Source organism: Somniosus microcephalus, chromosome 5 (assembly GCF_052327205.1).
Source record: "Somniosus microcephalus isolate GS21.2 chromosome 5, FLI_Smic_1.0, whole genome shotgun sequence".
Lineage (NCBI taxonomy): Eukaryota > Metazoa > Chordata > Chondrichthyes > Squaliformes > Somniosidae > Somniosus > Somniosus microcephalus.
In genome coordinates this window covers 118,795,893-118,819,903 of record NC_140991.1, presented here as the reverse complement: position 1 = coordinate 118,819,903, position 24,011 = coordinate 118,795,893, and the positions used below count along the sequence as shown (strand labels likewise).

The 24,011-nt window shown below is 47.5% G+C and overlaps 1 protein-coding gene across 7 annotated transcripts in view; it reads right to left on the bottom strand.

Annotated features, from left to right (window-relative positions):
• The window catches only part of grb10b (growth factor receptor-bound protein 10b), a 267,318-nt gene that overhangs the window by 138,827 nt on the left and 104,480 nt on the right, over positions 1-24,011 (bottom strand). The window contains exon 1 of one of the 7 annotated variants that reach the window (XM_085988115.1): positions 13,394-13,483. The exons of 5 other annotated variants lie outside the window; for them this stretch is intronic. The gene's annotated coding sequence lies outside the window, so the exon portion shown is untranslated. Of the gene's footprint in view, positions 1-5,767; positions 5,833-13,393; positions 13,484-24,011 lie in introns of those variants that run through there. One more of the 7 variants, XM_085988116.1, reaches the window with a different exon arrangement.

The window sequence follows — 24,011 nt, the reverse complement described above, 5'->3', positions numbered from 1 at the left end:
GCCATCCTACAGAGGATAGCGTTGAGTGACGTGATGGTTGACCAATCCTACAGTTGAGTGACCTGATGGTTGACCAATCGGTGCGTCACGGGGGGCGTTTCATTGCGTGTGTGGGCGGGCCTAATCCTTCTGAGCTCAGGTGAGTGGCCGCCATCTTGATTCCTAACTATTGATTTATTTTTCCCACTTTGTGTGTTTATTTTTCCCACTTTCAACACATTTAAATCGTTTTTAAAAAAAAAGTAATTTGTAAATATTTTTTCTAAGCTCGTTAATTTTCCTAGCTTTCACCCTCTTTTTTTGCTCTTGACTCGCTGCCTCCGCAACCTTGGAGGGTTACCCCAGCAATCGGGCCCGGGCCCCTCTCTCAGCCTGTAGCCGCTCAGGAAGACGGGGGTTGGGGGAAAAAGGTTTTCCCCGGCAACCGGGCCCGGGACCCCCTCACAGCCTGTAGCCGCTCAGGAGGGCGGGGAAGAAAGTTTTCCCCGGCAACCGGGCCCGGGCCTCTCGCACAGCCTGTAGCCGCTCATGAGGGAGGGTTACCCCAGCAACCGGGCCCGGGCCCCTCTCAGCGTCAACCGCGCGGCCCGAGAGCCCGACCGATACTGCGGTCAGCGGCGGCGTCGCTCGCACGGGGGCTCCAGGTCACCAAGGCCTCTCCCTCTCTCCTCCCACACCCCCTCTCTCCTTCCCCCCCTCTCTCTCTCAATTCAATTCAATTCAAATCGCTTTATTGGCATGACAAGGTGCATCTTATGTTGCCAAAGCATCGAAAAACATTCATGGTTGTGCACAAAAATACGGATCTATCCATACAGTGTATAAACAGATATATCCCTGAGTCTATAAATATACTTTCATATAATTTATATATACTCTTATATTTAGTGGTTGTCCCTCTGTTTATGGCAAGCTGTAACATAGTGTGCCGCTAGTGTTACACAATTTCTCTCTTCCCCTAGTAGGTATGGGAGTTTTTGGTCATCATTCAAATTTCTGAATTCCGGGCATATTTTTGTGAATTTTGGGTAGAAATTCTCCCTTATGCCCTGATATTTTCTACAAGCTGTGAGGAAGTGCATCTCTGTCTCCACCACTCCCTGACTGCAGTGAGAGCATATCCTGTCCTCTCTTGGTAGCCGGGTCTGCCTGTGTCTACCTTTTTCGATCGCCAGGCGATGTTCACTAAGTCTGTACATTGTCAAGGTTTTTCTCAGTTTGCTATCCTTTACCATGGTCAGGTAATCAGCCATGTTGTATTGTCTGTTTAGGGCCAAGTAGCAATTGAGTTTGCTTTGGGTTTTTGTTGTTTCTGCCCAATATGACAGATATTTTTCCTTTTGCTTAGCGACGATTGTGTTGGGTCGAATTCTTTGTGTTACGCTGTCACTGTCCTGGGGCTGGTTATTGTTAGTAGTGTTAGTAGTTACTTCACTGAGTCCCAGGACTAGTTGACTGAGGGTATTCTTCTTTATGGTCCTCTCTTGGCATTTCAGGGCTTCGTAATGATAGCATTGGGGGCTGCTCATTTCTAGGTGTTTCCAAAATTTGGTGGCTCTTTTTTGGATAGTGATTATTAATGGATATTGGCCTAGTTCTGCCCTACATGCATTGTTTACGGTTTTCCTTTGAGTCCGGAGGATACTTTTACAGAATTCTGCATGTAGGATCTCAATTGGGTGTTTGTCCCATTTTGCAAATTCTTGTGTTAGCGGTCCCCACACCTCACTGCCATAGAGTGCAATTGGTTCAATTACTGATTTGAAAATTTTGAGCCAAATGCTAATTGAGATTTCTATTTGGATTGATTTTTTAATGGCATAGAAAGCCCTTCTTGCTTTTCTCTTTGTTCATTCACAGCCAGATGAAAATTTCCCGTAGAACTGATTTTTAAGCCCAAGTATGTGTAGTTAGTGGTTTGTTCAATTTTGGTTGTTCCTCGTGTGAAATTTATTTTGGGTCCCTGATGTCTGGATCTTTGCTGGAACACAAGGACTTTGGTTTTTTGGGGATTTATTGTCAAGGCCCAGGTCTGGCAGAATGACTCCAGCAGATCCAGGTTCTGCTGTAGACCCTCCTTAGTTGGTGACAGCAGAACCAGGTCATCTGCATAGAGGAGGAATTTAACCTTGGATTCATATAGGGTGAGGCCAGGTGCTGTAGATTGTTCAAGTAGTTTTGCCAGTTCATTTATGTAAATATTAAAGTGTGTCGGTGAGATGGGCGAGCCCTGCGTCACCCCCCCCGCCCGTGGGAAGTATTTTGTTTGTTTGTCTCCAATTTTAACTGCACATTTGTTGTTTGTATACATTGATTTAATTACATCATATGTTTTTCCCCCTACCCCGCTTTCGAAAAGTTTCAGGAATAAACCGTCGTGCCAGATGGAATCGAAAGCCTTCTGGAAATCTGTAAAGCATGCGTAGATTTTGCTTTTGTTTTGATGAACGTGTTTGTCAATTAGGGTCTGTAGGGTGAAGATATGATCTGATGTTCTATAGTTTGGCAGGAATCCAATTTGGCTTTTACTCAAGACATTGTGCTCCTCAAGGAAGTTTATAAGTCTTTTGTTTATGATACTACAGAATACCTTCCCCAGGTTACTGTTTACACAGATGCCTCAATAGTTATTTGGGTCGACTTTGTCCCCACTTTTGTATATGGGCGTTATGAGTCCTTCGTTCCAGACATCAGGGAAGTAACCGACACTCAGAACCAAGTTGAAGAGTTTTAGGATAGCAGGTTTCATTTTATCGTCTGTGTGTTTAATCATCTCGCTTAGTATGCCGTCTGCACCGCAAGCTTTTCCTGGTCGCAGGTCCTTGAGTTTTTCAACTAGTTCTTTTTCTGTTATTATGGAGTCTAGCGGGTTTTGGTTATCTTTTATGGCCATTTCGAGCTTTTCCAGTTTTTTGCATATTTGGTGTTGCTCTGGCCTTAGTGTGTTTTTCTGGTATAATTTTTCAAAGTGGTTTTCCCATGTGTCTCCATTTTGAATGGCCAATTCGTCATGTTGTTTTTTGTGTAATGTGTTCCAGTTGTCCCAGAAACAATTGGAATCAATGGATTCCTCAATGGAGCGGAGTGTATTCTTAATATACTGCTCTTTTTTGGTTCTGAGTGTGTTTCTGTATTGTGTTAGTGTCTGACAATAAGTAAGGCGTAATTCCTCATTTTCTGGATGTCTGTGTTTTTGGTTTGATATTTTTCTAAGTTTTTTCCTCATGTTATGGCAATCTGGGTCAAACCATTTTTCATAGTTTTTTGTTTTGGGTTTGTTCTTGTGAGCTTTCAAGTTTGGCCTTGTTGCCAAATTATCAAAAATATTGTTTAGGTTATTCACTGCCCGGTTTACGCCTTCTTTATTGTGAGTGTATATGTTATCCAGAAAGGTGTCCAATAGAGCTTGAGTTGATTCATTGCTAATTGCTTTCTGGTATTTTTCCGTGCTGTTTTTGGCCCATCTGTACGATTTTTTGGTGTTGGACAGCTTACTGGGTTGTGTTTCTGTGTTGGTTGTTTCTGTCTTTTTAAGATACATAGTAATTTGACTGTGGTCCGTCCGACAGTGTTGTTTGCGGTTTGACTGTGAATGCTCTGAAAGAGGATGGGTCCAAATCCGTAATCATATAGTCTACAGTGCTACAGCCAAGAGGTGAGCAATAGGTCGATCTTCCTAGAAGGTCTCCCATGAACCTACCATTGACAATGTACAGACCCAGGCTTCGACAGAGCTGCAGGAGCTGTTTTCCATTGGTATTTGTCTGCTTGTCGCAGTTATGCCTGTATAGATGGGAAGGGATATCGAAGTGGTTATTCCCAAATATGTAATTGTTTTCCTGATTATTGGTGAAGTCTGGTTCTTCACCAGTTCTTGAATTGAGGTCACCACAGATCAACACGTTCCCCTGGGCCTGGAATTGGATAATCTCCCTCTCCACGTTGGAGAAGGTGTCCTCTTTAAAGTACAGGGATTCCATTGGGGGGGGATATAGAGTGCGCAAATGAAAACATCTTGGGGGTTAGAGATAATCCCCCTCTCAATTTTGAGCCACATGTGGTTTTCGCCCTTTTTGATAAATTTGATGCAATTCTTAAGCTCTGTTTTAAACCAAATCAGTATGCCTCCGGAGTCTCTGCCTTGGGTTGCTCCTGGCAATTTATTGGAGGGGACCACCAGCTCTGTGTACCCTTGGGACGGCCAGTGTGTCCTTCTCCTCTATACCAAGTTTCCTGTAAAATTATGATATCCAGATCTTTAGTTTCATCTATGAACTCTGGGGTCCTACTCTTCACGTCGAGTACCGAAGAGCGTAGACCTTGGATATTCCAGGTCGAAATATATAAGGATTTCATGTTAAGTTTGATCTTTTACTATGATAGGTTAAAGAATGTGTGTTTGTCATGTCTAAATGGGGGAAAAAATCATCTCAATTGTCTATAAATGTTAATAGTACTTGGTTACAATTCATTCTAGTAATTAGTCCTTGATTTTTAAAATTTTTTTTTTTCATTTTCTGATCCATAATGTGGAAGTAGATGCTGCTGCACGTCTGCTTAGTGTCTCTTAATGGATTGTCTCTGCCTGAGGTATTGCGTACGCCCTGTGCATCTCTCCCTCTGTCTGGCTGGGGGCAGTCCTGTTCCCCTGTAGGACAGGAGTGGTGCAGGTCTGATATTGTTGTTGTGCATGGGGATCCTCTCTGGTCCCGGTTGGTGTGGTGGTGGTCTCTGTAGTAGTCCTGGTATGTACCCCGCTGATCTCTGGTGGTCCGGGGGGGGGTCCTCCTGGACTCTGGGTATGGACCCGGTTAAAAGCGACGTCCTTCAGGGCTTTAGCAACGATCGATATTCGTTTCTTGTGGATGTGGACGCGGTCGTGAAGACATTCCACATCGAGGGTGGGGTGTTGGGCCAGGTGCACGTTGTGTTTTAATTCACAGTCTCTTGCTATGCTGGCATTTATCTCATGAATTGTTTTGCTGTTAAAGTCTGTTCTCGGCAATATTGTGGAAACAGTGATTCTAGTGTTTGGGAATGTATTGCTTGCCTTCTCAATCAGTGCTCTGAGCGATGTTGCTACCCCTTTCTGCTGGGCCTTTAGGTCATTTGTGCCAGTGTGTATTATTGTGTGTTGGGGGGAGCCTAATCGGGTTTTGGTCAGCCATTCCAGGGCTCTGTCTGTTGTTGGGCACCGGATCTTTTTTTACTATGTCTAGGGAAGAGCTTTTTCTCCCATAGAAATTTCCCATTTGAGTCTATGAGTATTATGATGTCAGCCTTGTTGGTGTTTACTGTCTGGTGGCTTGCGCCTGAACTAATAGGGTGTGTGTTGGGCTGGGGTGGTTATGTCTGGTGTGTGCGCGGCTCGCTTGTGGTCCCACAGTGGTGGGGGAAGACTGAGCTTCAGTATGCTGGTCGGTCTGTGTGGCACCCCTTGTATTGTGTGTCTGCTGCTGTTGTTCAGTGTGGGAGTGCAGCTGTTCAGTCGGGCTCTGTATTGTCTTATCTCTGGCTGCTGGTCTAATGGTGCTATCTCTCCTCTATGGCTCTCCTTGTTTTCCTGCAGCTCTTTCACCTGATTCCCAAGTAGATTCAGCTCTCTCCTGTATCTCTCCCCCTCTTGCTTTTGTTCATGTTTCAGTTTAAGGACCTCCTCTCTAAGTTTAACCAGCTCTGTCTCCAACTGGTTAAATTTATCCTTTAGTTGTATCTGGCTGTGTGATCCCGGGGTGTGTGTCCGGTCGGCACTGGAAGGCTCACTCACCTCCTGACCAGGCTGATTTACTCCTGCTGAGTTGTCAATGGTGGGGGGAGTGCGAGTCGCTTTTCCCGTTAGCCACTCTGGGGCTGTTCCTTCCCCTCTCAGTTATTTCTTTGTGTCTCGAAGGCCGTTTCAAAGTCGTCGAGGTTGCCTTGCACCATTATTGTTCCGTTATCGTACATGTTGACAGTCGTGGTTGCACTGTCCGTGGCCCCTGGTTTCTTAATTTTCAGTTTGGACCCATTAGTGGTTTTTTCCTGCTTAACCCTGGTATAGTGCGATTTTATTGCTGTGATCCAAGCCGCTGACTGGTCTGAGTAAAAAAATGAGATTACACTTTTTTCCCAGTGCTGTAGCAGTCAGCAAAAAGAGTTTCTGGTTTTTCTCAGTTGCTTCTGCTTGATCGATTTTTTAGCATTTTTTTTGGTGTTGGGGGGAATCTGGAAGAGGTTGCTCTCTGTGTCTCAGGAGCTGCTGTGGCTCCTCTGATTCGCTCATTTTTAGTATTTTTGAGGTAGAAATTATTGTTGACTTTAGAATAAGCTTTTCTGGGGCCCCGGGTTTGGTGTTTCCCTCTCCCGGCTCGCAAACTTTCCCAGGCCCCGGACTCGCTCACTCTCCAGGCCCCGTACTCACTGTCCTGGTCTGCTTCTGGGAGTTGCTGTTTCCCGGCTGCTCCCCTCCCCCTCAGGCCTCTGTCTTGGCCGGGCTCCTCGGGCCTTTCCCTGGCTTCAGGCTCCCTCCCCAGGACCCGTACCAGGACCTCCCCCCCCCCCCCCCCCCCCTCAATTCAATTCGCTTTATTGGCATGATAAGGTACATCTTATGTTGCCAAAGCATCAAAATACATTTATGGTTGAACACATAAACGCGGTTCCATTCATACAGTGTATAAACAGGTATATCCCTGAGTGTATAAATATACATTCGTATTATTTATATATACTCTTTTCTTAGGTTAACTGGTTGTCCCTCTGTTCATGGCAAGCTGTAACATAGTGTGCCGCCAGTGCAACACAGCTTCTCTCCTCCCCCACTACGTAGGTATGGGAGTTTTTGGTTGTCATTCAAATTTCTGAATTCAGGGCATATTTGTGAGAATTTTTGGTAGAAATTCTCCCTGATGCCCTGATATTTTCCACAGGCTGTGAGGAAGTGCATCTCTGTCTCCACTACTCCCTGACTGCAGTGAGAGCATATCCTGTCCTCTCTTGGCAGCCTGGTCTGCCTTTTTCGATCGCTAGGCTATGTTCGCTAAGTCTGTACCTTGTCAAGGTTCTTCTCAGTTTGTTATCCTTTACCATGGTCAGGTAATCAGCTATGTTGTATTGTCTGTTTAGGGCCAAGTAGCAATTGAGTTTGCTTTGGGTTTTTGTTGTTTCTGCCCAATATGACAGGTATTTTTCCTTTTGTTTAGTGACAATTGTGTTGGGTCGAATTCTCTGTGCTACGATGTCACTGTCTTGGGGCTGGTTATTGTTAGTAGTGTTAGTGGTTGCTTCACTGAGTCCCAGGACTAGTTGACTGAGGGAGTTATTCTTTAATGGTCCTCTCTTGGCATTTCAAGGCTTCGTAATGATAGCAGTGGGGGTTGCTCATTTTTAGGTGTTTCCAAAATTTGGTGGCTCTTTTTTGGATAGTAATTATTAGTGGAAATTGGCCTAGTTCTGCCCTGCATGCATTGTTTACGGTTTTCCTTTGAGTCCGGAGGATACTTTTACAGAATTCTGCATGTAGGATCTCAATTGGGTGTTTGTCCCATTTTGCAAATTCTTGTTGTGTTAGCAGTCCCCACACTTCACTGCCATAGAGTGCAACTGGTTCAATTACAGATTTGAAAATTTTGAGCCAAATGCTAATTGGGATTTCTATTTGGATTGATCTTTTAATGGCATAGAAAGCCCTTCTTGCTTTCTCTTTCAGTTCATTCACAGCCAGTTTGAAATTTCCCGTAGAGCTGATTTTTATGCCCAAGTATGTGTAGTTAGTGGTTTGTTCGATTTTAGTTGTTCCTAGTGTGAGATTTATTTTGGGTCCCTGATGTCTGGATCTTTGTTGGAACACGAGGACTTGGTTTTTTGGAGGTTTATTGTCAGGGCCCAGGTCTGACAGACTGATTCCAGCAGATCCAGGTTCTGCTGTAGACCCTCCTTAGTTGGTGACAGCAGAGCCAGGTCGTCTGCATAGAGGAGGAATTTAACCTTGGATTCATATAGGGTGAGGCCGGGTGCTGTAGATTGTTCAAGTAGTTTTGCCAGTTCATTTATGTAGATATTAAAGAGCGTCGGTGAGATTGGCGAGCCCTGCGTCACCCCCCGCCCCTGTGGGAAGTATTTTGTTTGTTTGTCTCCAATTTTAACTGCACATTTGTTGTTTGTATACATTGATTTAATTACATCATATGTTTTTCCCCCTACCCCGCTTTCGAAAAGTTTCAGGAATAAACCGTCGTGCCAGATGGAATCGAAAGCCTTCTGGAAATCTGTAAAGCATGCGTAGATTTTGCTTTTGTTTTGATGAACGTGTTTGTCAATTAGGGTCTGTAGGGTGAAGATATGATCTGATGTTCTATAGTTTGGCAGGAATCCAATTTGGCTTTTACTCAAGACATTGTGCTCCTCAAGGAAGTTTATAAGTCTTTTGTTTATGATACTACAGAATACCTTCCCCAGGTTACTGTTTACACAGATGCCCCTCTCTCTCCCCCCCTCTCCCTCTCTCTCTCTTCCCCCCCTCTCCTTCCCTCCCTCTCTCTCTCTCTCCCCTCTCCTTCCTTTCCCCCCCCTCTCTCCCTCCCTCCCCCCTCTCTCTCCCTCCCGCTCTCCTTCCCCCCCTCTCTCTCTCCTTCCCCCCCCCTCTCTCTCCCTCCCTCTCTCTCTCCTTCCCCCCCTCTCTTTCCCCCCTCCCACCCCCCTCCCTCCCCTCTCCTTCCCTCCCTCTCTCTCCCTCCCTCCTTCCCCTCTCCTTCCCCCCCTCTCCCTCCCCTCTCCTTCCCTCCCCCCTCTGCTTCCCCCCTCCCTCCCTCCCTCCTCCACCCCCCTCTCCTTCCCCCCTCTCTCCTTCCCCCCCTCTCTCCTCCCCCCCTCTCTCCTCCCCCCCTCTCTCCTCCCCCCCTCTCTCTCCTTCCCCCTCTCTCCCTCTCTCCTTCCCCCGCCCCTCTCCCTCCCCCCTCTCCCTCCCTTCCCCCCTCCCTCTCCCCTTCCCCCCCACGCCTCTCCCTCCCTCCCCCTCTTTCCCCCCTCTCTCTCTCCTACGCCCCTCTCCCTCTCTCCTTCCCCCTCTCCCTCTCTCCTTCCCCCTCTCCCTCCCTCTCTCCTTCCCCCTCTCTCTCTCTCCTTCCCCCCTCTCTCTCCCTCCTTCCCCCCTCTCTCTCCCTCTCTTTCCCCCCTCTCTCCCTCTCTTTCCCCCCTCTCTCCCTCTTTCCCCCCTCTCTCTCCCTCTCTCCCTCTTTCCCCCCTCTCTCCCTCTTTCCCCCCTCTCTCCCTCTCTCCCTCTTTCCCCCCTCTCCCTCTCCTTCCCCCCTCTCCCTCTCCCTCCTTCCCCCTCTCCCTCCCTCTTTCCCCCTCTCCCTCCCTCCCCCTCCCTCTTTCCCCCCTCTCTCTCCCTCTCTCCCTCTTTCCCCCCTCTCTCCCTCTCCCTCTTTCCCCCCTCTCTCCCTCTCCTTCCCCTCTCCCCCCCTCCCTCTCTCTCCTTCCCCTCTCCCTCTCCCTCCTTCCCCCTCCCTCTTTCCCCCTCTCCCTCCCTCCCCCTCTCCCTCCCTCTCCCCCTCTCTCCCTCCCTCTCTCCTTCCCCTCTCCCCCTCCCCCCTCTCCCTCCCCCTCTCCTTCCCCCTCTCCTTCCCCCCTCTCCCTCCCTCTCCTTCCCCCCTCTCCCTCCCTCTCTCCTTCCCCCCTCTCCCTCCCTCTCTCCTTCCCCCCTCTCCCTCTCCTTCCCCCCTCTCCCTCCCTCTCTCCTTCCCCCCTCTCCCTCCCTCTCTCCTTCCCCCCTCTCCCTCCCTCTCCTTCCCCCCCTCTCTCCCCCGCTCTCCTTCCCCCTCTCTACTTCCCTCTCTCCCTCCCTCTCTCCTTCCCCCCCCTCTCCCTCCCCTTCCCCCCCCTCTCCCTCTCCTTCCCCCCTCTCTCTCTCCCTCCCTCCTTCCCCCCTTCCCCTCTCCTTCCCCCCTCTCCCTCCCTCCCTCCTTCCCCCTCTCCCTCTCCTTCCCCCCTCTCCCTCTCCTTCCCCCCTCTCCCTCTCTCTCCTTCCCCCTCTCCCGCTCTCCTTCCCCCTCTCCCCCCTCTCCTTCCCCCTCCCCCCTTCCCTGCTCCCCCCTCTCTCCTTCCCCCCTCTCCTCCCCCTCTCCCCTTCCCCCCCTCTCCCCTTCCCCCCCTCCCTCTCCCTCGCGCTCTCTCTCCTCCCCCCTCTCCCTCGCGCTCTCTCTCCTCCCCCCCTCTCTCCTTCCCCCCCCTCTCCCCCGCTCTCCTTCCCCCTCTCTCTACTTCCCTCTCTCCCTCCCTCTCTCCTTCCCCCCCCTCTCCCTCCCCTTCCCCCCCCTCTCCCTCTCCTTCCCCCCCCTCTCTCTCCCTCCCTCCTTCCCCCCTTCCCCTCTCCTTCCCCCCTCTCCCTCCCTCCCTCCTTCCCCCTCTCCCTCCCCCCTCTCCCTCTCCTTCCCCCCTCTCCCTCTCTCTCCTTCCCCCTCTCCCGCTCTCCTTCCCCCCTCTCCCCCCTCTCCTTCCCCCTCCCCCCTTCCCTGCTCCCCCCTCTCTCCTTCCCCCCTCTCCTCCCCCTCTCCCCTTCCCCCCTCTCCCCTTCCCCCCCTCCCTCTCCCTCGCGCTCTCTCTCCTCCCCCCTCTCCCTCGCGCTCTCTCTCCTCCCCCCCTCTCTCCTTCCCCCCCTCTTTCCCCTCTCCTTCCCCCCTCCCTCCCCTTCCCCCCACTCTTTCCCCCCCCCTCGCTCCCCCCTCTTCCCCCCCCCCTCTTTCCCCCCCCTCGCCCTCTCCTCTCCCCCCGCTCTCGCCCTCTCCCCTTCCCCCTCTCTTGCCCTCTCCCCTTCCCCCTCTCTCGCCCTCCCCTTCCCCCTCTCTCGCCCTCTCCCCTTCCCCCTTTGCCCCCTCTCCGTGCCCCCTCTCACTCTCCCCTTCCCCCCTCTCCTTCCCCTTCCCCCCCTCTCCCCTTCCCCCCCTCTCCCCTTCCCCCCTCCCCCTTCCCCCCTCTCCCCTTCCCCCCTCCCTCTCCCTCGCGCTCTCTCCTCCCCCCTCTCCCTCGCGCTCTCTCTCCTCCCCCCCTCTCTCCTTCCCCCCCCTCTCTTTCCCCTCTCCTTCCCCCCTCCCTCCCCTTCCCCCCCTCTTTCCCCCCCCCTCGCTCCCCCCTCTTTCCCCCCCCCTCTTTCCCCCCCCTCGCCCTCTCCTCTCCCCCCGCTCTCGCCCTCTCCCCTTCCCCCTCTCTTGCCCTCTCCCCTTCCCCCTCTCTCGCCCTCCCCTTCCCCCTCTCTCGCCCTCTCCCCTTCCCCCTTTGCCCCCTCTCCGTGCCCCCTCTCACTCCCCCCCTCTCCCCTTCCCCCCTCTCCTTCCCCTTCCCCCCCCTCCCCCCCTCCCCCCCTCTCCCCTTCCCCCCCTCTCCCCTTCCCCCCCTCCCCCTTCCCCCCTCTCCCCTTCCCCCCCTCTCCCTTTCCCCCCCCCTCTCGCTCTCTCCCCTTCCCCCCCCTCTCGCTCTCTCCCCTTCCCCCCCTCTCGCTCTCTCCCCTTCCCCCTCTCTTGCCCTCTCCCCTTCCCCCTCTCTCGCCCTCCCCTTCCCCCTCTCTCGCCCTCTCCCCTTCCCCCTTTGCCCCCTCTCCGTGCCCCCTCTCACTCCCCCCCTCTCCCCTTCCCCCCTCTCCTTCCCCTTCCCCCCCCTCCCCCCCTCCCCCCCTCTCCCCTTACCCCCCTCTCCCCTTCCCCCCCTCCCCCTTCCCCCCTCTCCCCTTCCCCCCCTCTCCCCTTCCCCCCCCCTCTCGCTCTCTCCCCTTCCCCCCCCTCTCGCTCTCTCCCCTTCCCCCCCTCTCGCTCTCTCCCCTTCCCCCCCTCTCGCTCTCTCCCCTTCCCCCCCCTCTCGCTCTCTCCCCTTCCCCCCCCTCTCGCTCTCTCCCCTTCCCGCCCCCCCCTTCCCCCCCCTCTCTCCCTCCCTCCTTCCCACACAGACAGACAAACTATGTATATATATATATATATATATATATACATATATATATATATTTTCACTGCTTTTACTCAACAGCGAGCGGGGCAGCTGCGGTGGCCCGCCGGAGCGGGAGGGGAGTTGGGGTCACTCGGGCCGGGCCTGACAACCGCTCGGCCCGAGACACAGAGCGGGGGAGCGGCAGCGGCCGGCCGTCAACCGCGCGGCCCTGTAAACTGCCGTTTTACACAAAAGCCGAGCCCCCCCAGCTCGTTCACTCATACAGTAAATATAATGTACCTTAACTATTTAGTATGGCCCAGACAGAAAAAACCAGGCTGAAGAGAAACCAGTTATAATTTCTATTCCCTACCTACAAGTCCTTAACTACTCAAAAAACAAACTTCCTTCTGTCTGTCTGTCCCATAACTTAAATCTTAGTCAAATGCAGTTCTTGCCACGTTTGATGTGGCAACATTTCAAATTAATACTTGTTGGATAGATTGACTTAAAGATCACAAATATGAGTATTACGAGGATACAATGCAATCCAAGGGGCAACATAGCAAAGGAGGAGTGGGGACAAAGCCCGAGGAGAGACAGGCAACGTGCACCATCATGCCCTAACAAAATCTTACTGACAACCGTCATGCGATTCGAAACATCTTAAGTTGGCAAAAACTAAGACCATCCTCTTGAGGTCCCAGCAGCTCCGCCATGCCTTTAGCATGATTCCAACCACCTCCTCAATTGTCTTCTCAAGTTCATACAGAAGGCATGCACCTGAGCATCCTACCAAACTAGGTAACATTTCCATTCACTCTTACAAAACAGTTTCTCTCTACCCTGGCAACATTGACCACTTTTACCCCATTCATTTGCTTTCACAGCCAAGTCTCTACTCCGTGCCTCCGTCACCAATACAATTTGATATCTCCAGCAAATCTCAAGCTGGCATCCCCAACTCTCCACAAACTTCAACTTGCTCTACCCCACTTTGCTGATTTCCTCTTACCTTATTCACACACAAACTCTCCATTTCCTCAACAATAGTGTCCCTCTGCTCCATCACTGGCAACTTCTTCTTCAGCTACTATATTTCTACCATCTACAACTATCCACCTAGTTCCCTCCACCTGTCACCATCTCAAAACCCTCTTCAATTTCCCATCCTAGGTTCTTATTTTTCTCCCTTGTCCCTTGCTTAGTTCCTTTTCATATCTTCCTGCACATTAAGAGAACTACAGGAAACTCTATTATCCGGCACCAACGGGACCGGCGTGGTGCCGGTTTATCAAAAAGTCCGGATTACAGAGAGGTATAGTTAAAAGGTACGAGAGCTCCATACACAGCAACAAATCCAGGCTTCCCTGTTGCTTAGCAACATGTGCAGGAACTCCGGCATTAGGCCAAGCGTCCCTGTTGCTTAGCAACAAGTGCACGAACCCCAGTTACACAGCCACAGATCCAGGAACTGCCACTAATATGAAGTAAAACTTACCTGAACCTACTCCTGAATTTTGCCGGTTAACAGAGATTTCCGGTTATTTAGGTGCCGGTTAAAAGAGAGCTTCCTGTATATGAATGTAAGTTGTTGCTGCATTTTTAGAAGGAAAATAGTAAATAGATCAGCAATAGGAAATATTTAATCATAGAAAGTTACAGCATGGAAGGAAGCCATTTCGGCCCATTGTTTCCGTATCAGCCAACAAAGAGCTATCCAGCCTAATCTCACTTCCCAGCTCTTGGTCCGTAGCCCTGCAGGTTAGAGCATCCCAAGTGCACATCCAAGTACTTTTTAAATGTGGTTAGGGTTCCTGCCTCTACCACCCTTTTAGGCAGTGAGTTCCAGACCCCCACAACCCTCTGGGTGAAGAAATGTCCCCTCAAATCCCCTCTAAACGTTCCACCAATCACTTTAAATCTGTGCCCCCTGGTTTTTGACCCCTCTGCTAAGGGAAATAGGGCCTTTCTATCCACTTATCTAGGTCCCTCATCATTTTATATACCTCAATAAGGTCTCCTCTCAGCCTCCTTTGTTCAAAGGAAAACAGACCCAGCCTATCCAGTCTTTCCTCATAGCTAAGATTCTCTACTCCCAGCAACATCCTCGTCAATCTCCTCCGTACCCTCTCTGGTGCAATCACATCTTTCCTGTAATGTGGTGACCAGAACTGCACGCAGTACTCTAGCTGAGGCCTAACTAGTGTTTTATACAGTTGAAGCATAACCCCCCTGCGCTTGTATTCTATGCCACGGCTAATAAAGGCAAGCATTCCATATGCCTTCTTAACCACCTTTTCTACCTGGCCTGCTACCTTCAGGGATCTGTGGACATGCACTCCAAGGTCCCTTTGTTCCTTTACACTACTCAGTGTCCTACCATTTAATGTGTATTCCCTTTCCTTGTTAGCCCTCCCCAAATGCATTACCTCACTTCTCCGGATTGAATTCCATTTGCCACTGTTCTGCCCACCTGACCAATTTATTGATATCTTGCTGCAGTCTACAGCTTCCTTCTTCAGTATCAACCACACAGCCGATTTTAGTATCGTCTGCAAACTTCTTAATCATACCCCCTATATTCAAGTCTAGATCATTGATGTATACCACAAAAAGCAAGGGACCTAGTCGTAAGCCCTGCAGAACCCCACTGGAAATAGCCTTCCAGTCACAAAAACACCCATCAACCATTACCCTCTGCTTCCTGCCTCCGAGCCAGTTTTGAATCCAACTCAACACTTTGCCCTGGATCCCGTGACCAATCTGCCATGTGGAACCTTATCAAAAGCCTTGCTAAAGTCCATATACACTACATCAAACGCACGACCCTCATCTCCTCCTCAAAAAATTCAATCAAGTTTGTCAGACATGACCTTCCCTCAACAAATCCGTACTAACTATCCTTGGTTTATCCGTGTCTTTCTAAATGAAGATTTATCCTGCCCTTCAGAATTCTTTCCAATAATTTTCCCACCATCGAGGTTAGGCTGACTGGCCTGTAATTACTCAGACTATCCTTTTCTCCCTTTTTAAACATTAGCAGTCCTCCGGCACCACACCTGAAACCAGAGAGGATTGGAAAATGATGGTCAGAGCCTCTGCTATTTCCTCTTTTGTTTCGCTTAACAGCCTGGGATACATTTCATCCGGGCCTGGGCATTTATCCACTTTTAAAGCTGCTAAACCCCTTAATACTTCCCCTCTCACTATGTTTCTTTCATCTAATATTTCACACTCCTCCTCCCTGATAGCAATGTCTGCTTCGCCCCTCTCCTTTGTGAAAACAGACGCAGAGTATTCATTAAGAACCCTACCGACGTCCCCCGCCTCCACACACAGATTACCCTCATGATCTCTAATAGGCCCTACCCTTTCTTTAGTTATCCTCTTACTCTTATTATAAAACATCTTTGGGTTTTCCTTAATTTTACTTGCCAAGAATTTTTCATGCTCTTTGCTTTCCTAATATCCTTTTTAATTGCACCCCTGCACTTTCTGTACTCCTCTAAAGATTCTGGAGTATTTAGCCCTCAGCATCTGTCATACGCCTCTTTTAAAAAATCCTACCCTGTATGTCCCTAGACATCCAGGGGACTCTAGATTTGTTAGCCCCACCTTTTTTCTTTAAGGGCACATATTTGGTCTGAACCCTCCAGATCTCCTCCTTGAATGCCTCCCACTGCTCTGACACTGATTTACCTTCAAGTAGCTGTTTCCAGTCCATTATGGCTAAATCCCCTCTGAGCTTAGCAAAATTTGTTTTTCCCCCAATTTAGAATTTTGATTCCAGTCTATCCTTGTCCTTTTCCATAACTACCTTAAATCTAACTGAATTATGGTCACTAGCACCAAAATGCGCCCCAAGGGATTGAAAGTAAAATCCATATTCCAGTAAGGAAAAGGAGTATATTGAAGGTTGAGATTCCATAGGTGAACAGGCAGAGTAGAATATATCAAATTTAAAGGCAAACATTTAGTATTTACAATGCAGAAAATAAGAGACAGAATATAAATATATAGGAAAGCTACAAAAAGATTAGAACGGCGAAGTGGGGCTACGACAGAAAATGAGCAAAGAACAGCAGCAATAACCACTACATTAATACTAAAGACGGTTAAGCTAGGACCTGCTTGAAGGAGACAAGCTTGTAGTGGAGGGGGAAGGAATGGCAGAAGTACTAAGGTACTTCGCCTGTTTTCATATAGGAGATAGATACTTTAATTGTTGGACCACCAGAGTTGGATACAGAAGTTAGTTGAAGTTATTATTCAAAAAACAATGGTACTAAAGATGTTACTCAAACAGAAGGCGATCAAGATTCCTGGGGTCTGATTGTTTACATCCAAGGATCCTGGGGGAAGCTAGGAAGAAATAGTGAAGGCGCTGACTATAATCTTCCAAAATGTTGTGGAAAGGAAATTTGTGCATGAAGATTGAATAGCAGCAAATGTGACAGCCCTCTTTTAAAAAAGACAAGATAGGAAATTATAAGCCAATATTTTTTCAGTTGGTAAAATCTTGGAATCTGTAGAGCATGAAATCACTAAATACTTGGAGAAATGCGAGCTAATCAAGACCAGTCAGCACAGATTTCTAAAAGACAGATCATGTTTGACCAATTTTGCAGAATTCTTTGAACAGAATAAAATAAAGGATAGCTTTTAAAATCAATATAAACTATTTGACAAGACTACATAAGAGACTTGTGGCAAAAATAATAGCTCCTCAAATTCAGAGGAATATGATAGAATGATGGTTGAAGGCAGAAAGCAAAGCATAGCAATAAAAGGAAGTTTCTCAGAATACGAAGGGGTGGTTGAGTGGTATTCCACAGGAGTCCATATTGGGGCCTTTCACTTACCAAAAATGAACTGGACTTGTACTTGAGAAAACAATGTTGAATTTAGCTGATGAAACCAAATGGGGGTATTGCAAATGGTGACAGATTGTGAGAGAGGAGATAGGATAAACAGAAAGATGGTTAAATGCAGTTCAATGTAGAAAAATAATACATTTTCCAAGTATAGGGGCAGGAAATGCACCTCAAGTGCTAAGACTTTTTGGTGTTATGAAAAGTGACAGCACACTTAGACCAACCACAGAAAGGCAAATGGAATAATTGCTTTTGTGTCTAGAGGCATTGAATACAAAAGCGAGGAGCTATTGTTGAACTTGTTCAAGAGCTTGGTTAGGCTGCAGTTGGAGGTGTGATCAGCCATGATCGCATTGAATGGCGGAGCAGGCTCAAGGGGCCGAATGGCCTACTCCTGCTCCTATCTTCTATGCTTCTATGTGTGCGCATAGCCCTGGGAACATTGTGGAATGGAGATAAAACAATGAAAAGGTGCAGCATAAATGTACAGTAGTATGATATTACCAGAGATGAAGATTTTCAAAAAAACTCAGAATGTAGGTAACGCTGGAAAGGCTGCACATATTCCCTACCCTAACTGTCCTGAGTGGTCGCAGAGTTGTCATAAACAGAGTACATCATAAACAGTGTAAAAGTTGGGAATTTGGAGAGACCGGAACTCTCTGGTTAGTGGGAGAGTAGGTCTCAAACTGAAATTTAGTTTAACATTTTGAATTTAACTTAGAACTTTAAAAACTGTAAAAGAAATTGCAAATTATTCAACAGTTAACAGAAACTGCCTGTGGCAGTTAACAGTCATGCAGCTGCAAGTGATTGCCTGAAAAGGGGGTAACTACTGTGAGCAGGAAGCTGAGTGAGCACTTGTAACTTGGGTGTGGCTCGAAAAGGTGCATTAAAGTACACTATCTGCTGCTGCACAGAGTGGTAGTACAGAGTTGTCATAAACTAGCACATCTTGAACAGAGTGCAAAAGTTGGGAATTTGGAGAGAGTGGAAAGGCGGTGCTGCTTTTTGCCTCCAATACTTGCAGTGGTTCGTGTAAGCTTGATGCAGTAAGCGTTTACAATTTTGTCCAGTGTTTTAGTGCTTAATGCAAGTTAGTGTGCTAAAAAAAACCTCAGAACAAACTAAAAAGTAGACATAAATAATCTAGACTAAGATATGGTAGAGCAGGTTGTGTGTCTGGACTGCTGTCCGGGGGAGTTTGTGGACAATGAGACTGAGCGAACACGTCTGCAGTAGATATATCCGACTCGAATCTCTGCGGCTCAGAATCACTCTCAGGGGGAGGAGTATCAGGACAGTTTTGCGGGGGAACCCAGGTGAGATAGAGAACAAGGACCCTCAAAAACTGATCCTATCCAACAGGCACAATGTACTTGCTACCTGTGAGGATAAGGATGAAGACAGTCCGGAGGAGGAGGAGGCCGCCACCACTCGGAGGAGGAGAAGCATAACATGGCAAGTTGCAGAGGTTTCAATAATTTAGGGGGACAGATAGCATCCTTTGTAAGCAGGATCAAGAGTCCCACATCGTATGTTGCCTACCTGGTTCCAGGGTGAGGGACATCACAAACCGGCTTGAAAGGTTATTGGAGAGGGAGAGAGACGATCCAGTCATTGTGGTCCATGTTGGGACCAACAACATAGGAAAGAGTAGGCAAGAGGTCCTGTTTGGTGAGTAGCAGGAACAGGAGCTAAATTAAAGAACAGGATCTCAAGGGTTCTAATCTCTGGATTATTACCTGAGCCACATACAAATTGGCGTCAGGATAAGCAGATTAGGGAGGTGAACACATGGCTGAAGGAGTGGTATAAATGGGGGGGGGGGGGGGAGGGAAAGAGAAGGTGGGGGGGTGGGGGGGGGGGGGAGAAGAGAAAGAGCGCTCAGGTGGAAAAGGTAGTATAAATAATAGTTCTAAAACAAACAAAAGGAAAGAGAGTAGATTAAGTCAGAAATTGTGCTTTAGACACTACTGATAAAGGGGAAACTAAAAGATGTAAAGTAATTAAACCAGAAGAGAGAAATAAGAAATGTGTGAGTAAAACAGAAGAGCAGAAGGACAGGTTAGGGTGTATGACCCAAATAAGTGTTCTTTATATAAATACAGAGTATGAGGAACAAACTATACGAATTGCAGGTGTAAATTCAACTTGGGAGGGCACAACATAGTAGCCTTTACTGAATCGTGGCCGCAAGGCGGTCAGGACTTGGGAACAAAATATGCCAGGTTATAAGGTCTACAGGAAAGTGTGAAAATGGTAGAGGGGGAGGAGTAGCCTCAGTGATTAAGGATAAAATCGCTTCAATGATGAGATGATATAACGACGTAAGCAGGCAGTAGAGACTTTATGGGTAGAATTAAGAAACAGAAAAGGATTTAAGACTGTAATGGGAGCTGTGTTTTGGCCCCCTGGTAGCAGCTGTGAGGTGGTAAATGCAGAGATTAGACAAGCCTGTAGCAAAGGCAGAGTGGTTTTAATGGAGGATTTCAACTTTCATGTAGATTGGGATAAGCAGACTAGCTCATGTCAGAAAGGTAGTGAAATTCTTGTGTTCAGGATAGTTTTCTGCAACAATATATCCTAGAACCAACACGGGGGCAGGCCATGTTAGATTTAGTAATGAGTAAGATTTAATGATCACAACACGATAGAGTTCAACGTAGTGTTTGATGGGGAGAAATAAGAAACAGCCAAGATTCTAGGTTTAGTTAAGGCTGACTTCAATGCAACGAGAGACTGTCCACAGTAAACTGGGCAAATCTGTTAATGGGTAAACGACAGATCATCAGTGGGAGGTGGTCAAAAAAGAATGCGAGATACAGAACCAGTTTATACCTCCCTAAGGGGCAAGAGCTCTACTTGTCAAAAAAAGTGTAATGGACGACTAAAGAGGTAAGGGACAACATAAAACTGAAAGAAAATGCATACAAAAATGCCACACATCCTGGCAACTGGGAGAGATACAAAGAACAAAAGGTGACATTTTAGATTGGAAAATTGCATGTCACTCCGTTATTTAAGAAAGGAGGGGGAAACCAGGGAATTATATATCAGTTAGCCGAACATCTGTTGTCAGGAAATTACTAGAGTCTATAATTAAGGGTAGTGACTGAACACCTTGAACATTTTCAGCTGGTCCGAGACAGCCAACATGCCTAACGAATCTGACTGAATTTTTTGAAGAAGTGATGAAAGTTGTGGACAGGGGAATGTCTATGGATGTTATTTATATGGACTTCCAGAAGGCATTTGATAAAGTCCTTCATAAGAGACTGTTAGCTAAAGTTGAAGCGCGTGGAACTGAAGGAAATTAGTTGAGCGGCAGGAGACAGAGTAGGGATAATGGGCAGGTACTCTAATTCGCAGGATGTGACTAGTGGTGTCTCGCAAGGATCTGTGTTGAGGCCTCAACTATTCACTGTGTTTATTAATGACTTAGATGATAGGATAGAAAGCTGCATATCCAAGTTTGCCGATGATACAAAGATAGGTGGCATTGTAAGCAGTGTAGATGGAAGCATAAAATTACAAGGAGATTTTAATAGATTAAGCAAATGGGCAAAACTGTGGCAAATGGATTTCAATGTAGGCAAGTGTGAGGTCATCCACTTTGGACCTAAAAAGGATAGAACAGAGTACTTTCTAAATGGTGAAAAGCTAGAAACAGTGGAGGTAAGAGGGCTAAGGTTTTTGACAGGGCTCCACGTGGCAGACTGGTCAGAAAAGTAAAAGCCCATGGGATCCAAGGGAAGTGGCAAGTTGGATTCAAAGTTGGCGCAGTGGCAGGAAGCAAAGGGAAATGGGTGACGGGTGTTTTTGTGACTGGAAGGCTGTTTCCAGTGGGTTCCGCAAGGCTCAGTACTAGGTCCCTTGCTTTTTGTGGTATACATCAATGAGTTAGACTTAAATGTAGGAGGGTGATTAAGTAGTTTGCAGATGATACAAAAATTAGCCAAGTGGTTTTGTGAAGATGAAAGCTGCAGACTGCAGGAAGGTATCAATGGACTGGTCAAGTGCGCAGATAAGTGGCAAATCCGGAGAAGTTTGAGGTAATGCATTTGGGGAGGGCTAACGAGGCAAGGGAATACACAATAAATGGTAGGATACTGAGAAGTGTAGAGGAACAGAGGGACCTTGGAGTGCACGTCCACAGATCCCTGAAGGTAGCAGGATAGGTAGATAAGGTGGTTAAGGTGGCGTACGGGATACTTTATTAGCCGAGGCATAGAATACAAGAACAGGGAGGTTATGCTAGAAAAGACTAGTTAGGTCACAGCTAGAATACTGCGTAATTCTGGTCAACACATTACAGGAAGGACGTGATTGCACTAGAGAGGGTACAGAGGAGATTTACGAGGATGTTGCCAGGACATAGAAACATAGACATAGAAACATAGAAGATAGGAGCAGGAGTAGGCCATTCGGCCCCTCGAGCCTGCTCCGCCATTCAATGAGATCATGGCTGATCATCCAAATTCAGTAGCCTGTCCCTGCCTTCTCCCCATATCCCTTGATCCCTTTAGCCTTAAGAAATATATCCAACTCTTTCTTGAATATATTTAATGAATTGGCTTCAACTGCCCTGTGTGGCAGAGAATTCCACAGGTTCACCACTCTCTGGGTGAAGAAATTCCTCATCTCTGTCCTAAATGGCTTACCCCTTATCCTTAGACTGTGACCCCTGGTTCTGGACTCCCCGGCCATCAGGAACATCCTTCCTGCATCCAGTCTGTCTAGTCCTGTTAGAATTTTATAAGTTTCAATGAGAGCCCCTCTCATTCTTCTAAACTCCAGCGAGTATAAGCCTAATCGACACAATCTCTCCTCATAAGTCATTCCTGCCATCCCAGGTATCAGTCTGGTGAATCTTCGCTGCACTCCTGCCATGGCAAGGACATCCTTCCTCAAATAAGGTGACCAAAACTGCACACAATACTCAAGGTGTGGTCTCACCAAGGCCCTGTACAACTGCAGCAAGACACCCTTGTTCTTGTACTCGAACCCTCTCGCTACGAAAGCCAAAATACCATTTGCCTTCTTAACCACCTGCATGCTTACCTTCAGCGACTGGTGCACAAGGACACCCAGGTCTCGTTGCACTTCCCCTTCTCCCAATCTATTGCCGTTCAGATAATAACCTGCCTTCCTGTTTTTGCCACCAAAGTGGATAACCTCGCATTTATCCACATTATACTGCATCTGCCATGCTTCAGCCCAATCACCCAACCTGTGTAAATCATACTGGAGTTTCTCGGCATCCTCCTCACAGCACACACGCCCACCCAGCTTTGTGTCGTCTGCAAATTTGGAGATATTACATCTAGTTCCCTCGTCTAGATCATTTATATATATTGTGAATAGCTGGGGTCCTAGCACCGATCCCTGCGGTACCCCACTAGTCACTGCCTGCCACTCGGAAAAAGAGCAGTTCATTCCAACTCTTAGCTCCCTGTCTGCCAACCAGTTCTTTATCCAAGTCAGTACCTTGCCCCCAATCCCATGTGCCTTAACTTTACACGCTAATCTCTTATGCGGGACCTTATCGAAAGCCTTCTGAAAGTCCAAATACACCACATCCACTGGTTCTCCCTTATCTATTCTATCAGTTACATCCTCAAAAAATTCCAGTAGATTAGTCAAGCACGATTTACCTTTTGTAAATCTATGTTGACTTTGTCCGATCCTGTCACTGTTTTCCCAAGTGCTCTGCTATTACATCTTTTAGAATGGACTCTAGCATTTTCCCCACTACCAATGTCAGGCTTACCGGTCTATAATTCCCCGTTTTCTCTCTACCACCTTTTTTGAATAGTGGGGTAACATTAGCTACCCTCCAATCCATGGGAACTGTTCCAGAGTCTATCGAATTTTGGAAGATGACCAGCAATGCATCAACTATTCCTAGGGCCACTTCCTTCAGTACCCTAGGATGTAGATTTATCAGCCTGCAATCCCATCAATTTCCCTAACACCATTTCCCTACAAATACCGATTTCTTTCAGTTCCTCCCTCTCATTAGACCCTATGTTCCCCGACATCTCTGGGAGGTTATTTGTGTCCTCCTTTGTGAAGACAGAACAAAAATATGTATTTAATTGGTCTGCCATTTCTTCGCTCCCCATTATAAATTCCCCTGATTCTAATAGGCAAGGGACCTACGCTTGACTTCACCAATCTTTTTCTCTTCACATATCTATAGAAGCTTTGAGTCAGTTTTTATGTTCCCTGCAAGCTTACTCTCATACTCTATTTTCCCCCTCTTAATTAATCCCTTTGTCCTCCTTTGCTGAATCCTAAACTGCTCCCAATCCTCAGGTTTATTGCTTTTTCTGGCCAATTTATATGTCTTCTTCTTGGATCTTATGCTATCCCTAATTTCCCTTGTTAGCCACGGTTGAGTCACCTTTTCTGTTTTATTTTTATGCCAAACAGGGATGAACAGGGACTGGAGAATTTTAGCTATGAGAAAAGATTGGATAGGCTGGAGTTATTTTCTTTGAAACAGAGGAGGCCAAGGGGAGATTTAATTGAGGTGTATAAAATTATGAGGGGCCTAGATAGAGTGGATAGGAAGGACCTATTTCTCTTAGCAGCGATTTTAATAACCAGGGGACATAGATTTAAATAATTGCTGGAAGGATTAGAGGGGGAGTTAAGGAGAATTATTTCATCCAGAGTGTGGAGGAGGTCTGGAACTCACGGCCTGAAAGGATGGTAGAGGCAGAAACCCTTTCCGCATTTAAAAAGTACTTGGGTATGCACTTGAAGTGTCGTAACCAACAAGGCTACGGACCAAGAACTGGAAATTGGGATTAGGCATATAGCTCTTTTACGGCCAGCCCAGACACGATGGGCTGAATGGCCTCCTTCTGTGGCATAAATTTCTATGATTCTATAAGAGAGACTTGGGGGTCCAGGTACATAGATTAAAATGCCATGCACAGGTACAGAAAATAATCAGAAAGGCTAATGGAATGCAGGCCTTTATATCTAGGAGGACCAAAATACAAGGGGGTAGAAGTTGTGCTACAGCTATACAAAGCCCTGGTTAGACCACACCTGCAGTACTTTGAGCAGTTCTGAGTACCGCACTGTAAGAAGGATATATTGGCCTTGGAGGGAGTGCAGTATAGATTTACCAGAATGCTATCTGGACTCCAAGGGTTAAATTACAAGGAGAGAATACATTGGAATTTTAGAAGTTTAAAGGGTGATCTGATCAAAGTTTTCAAGATA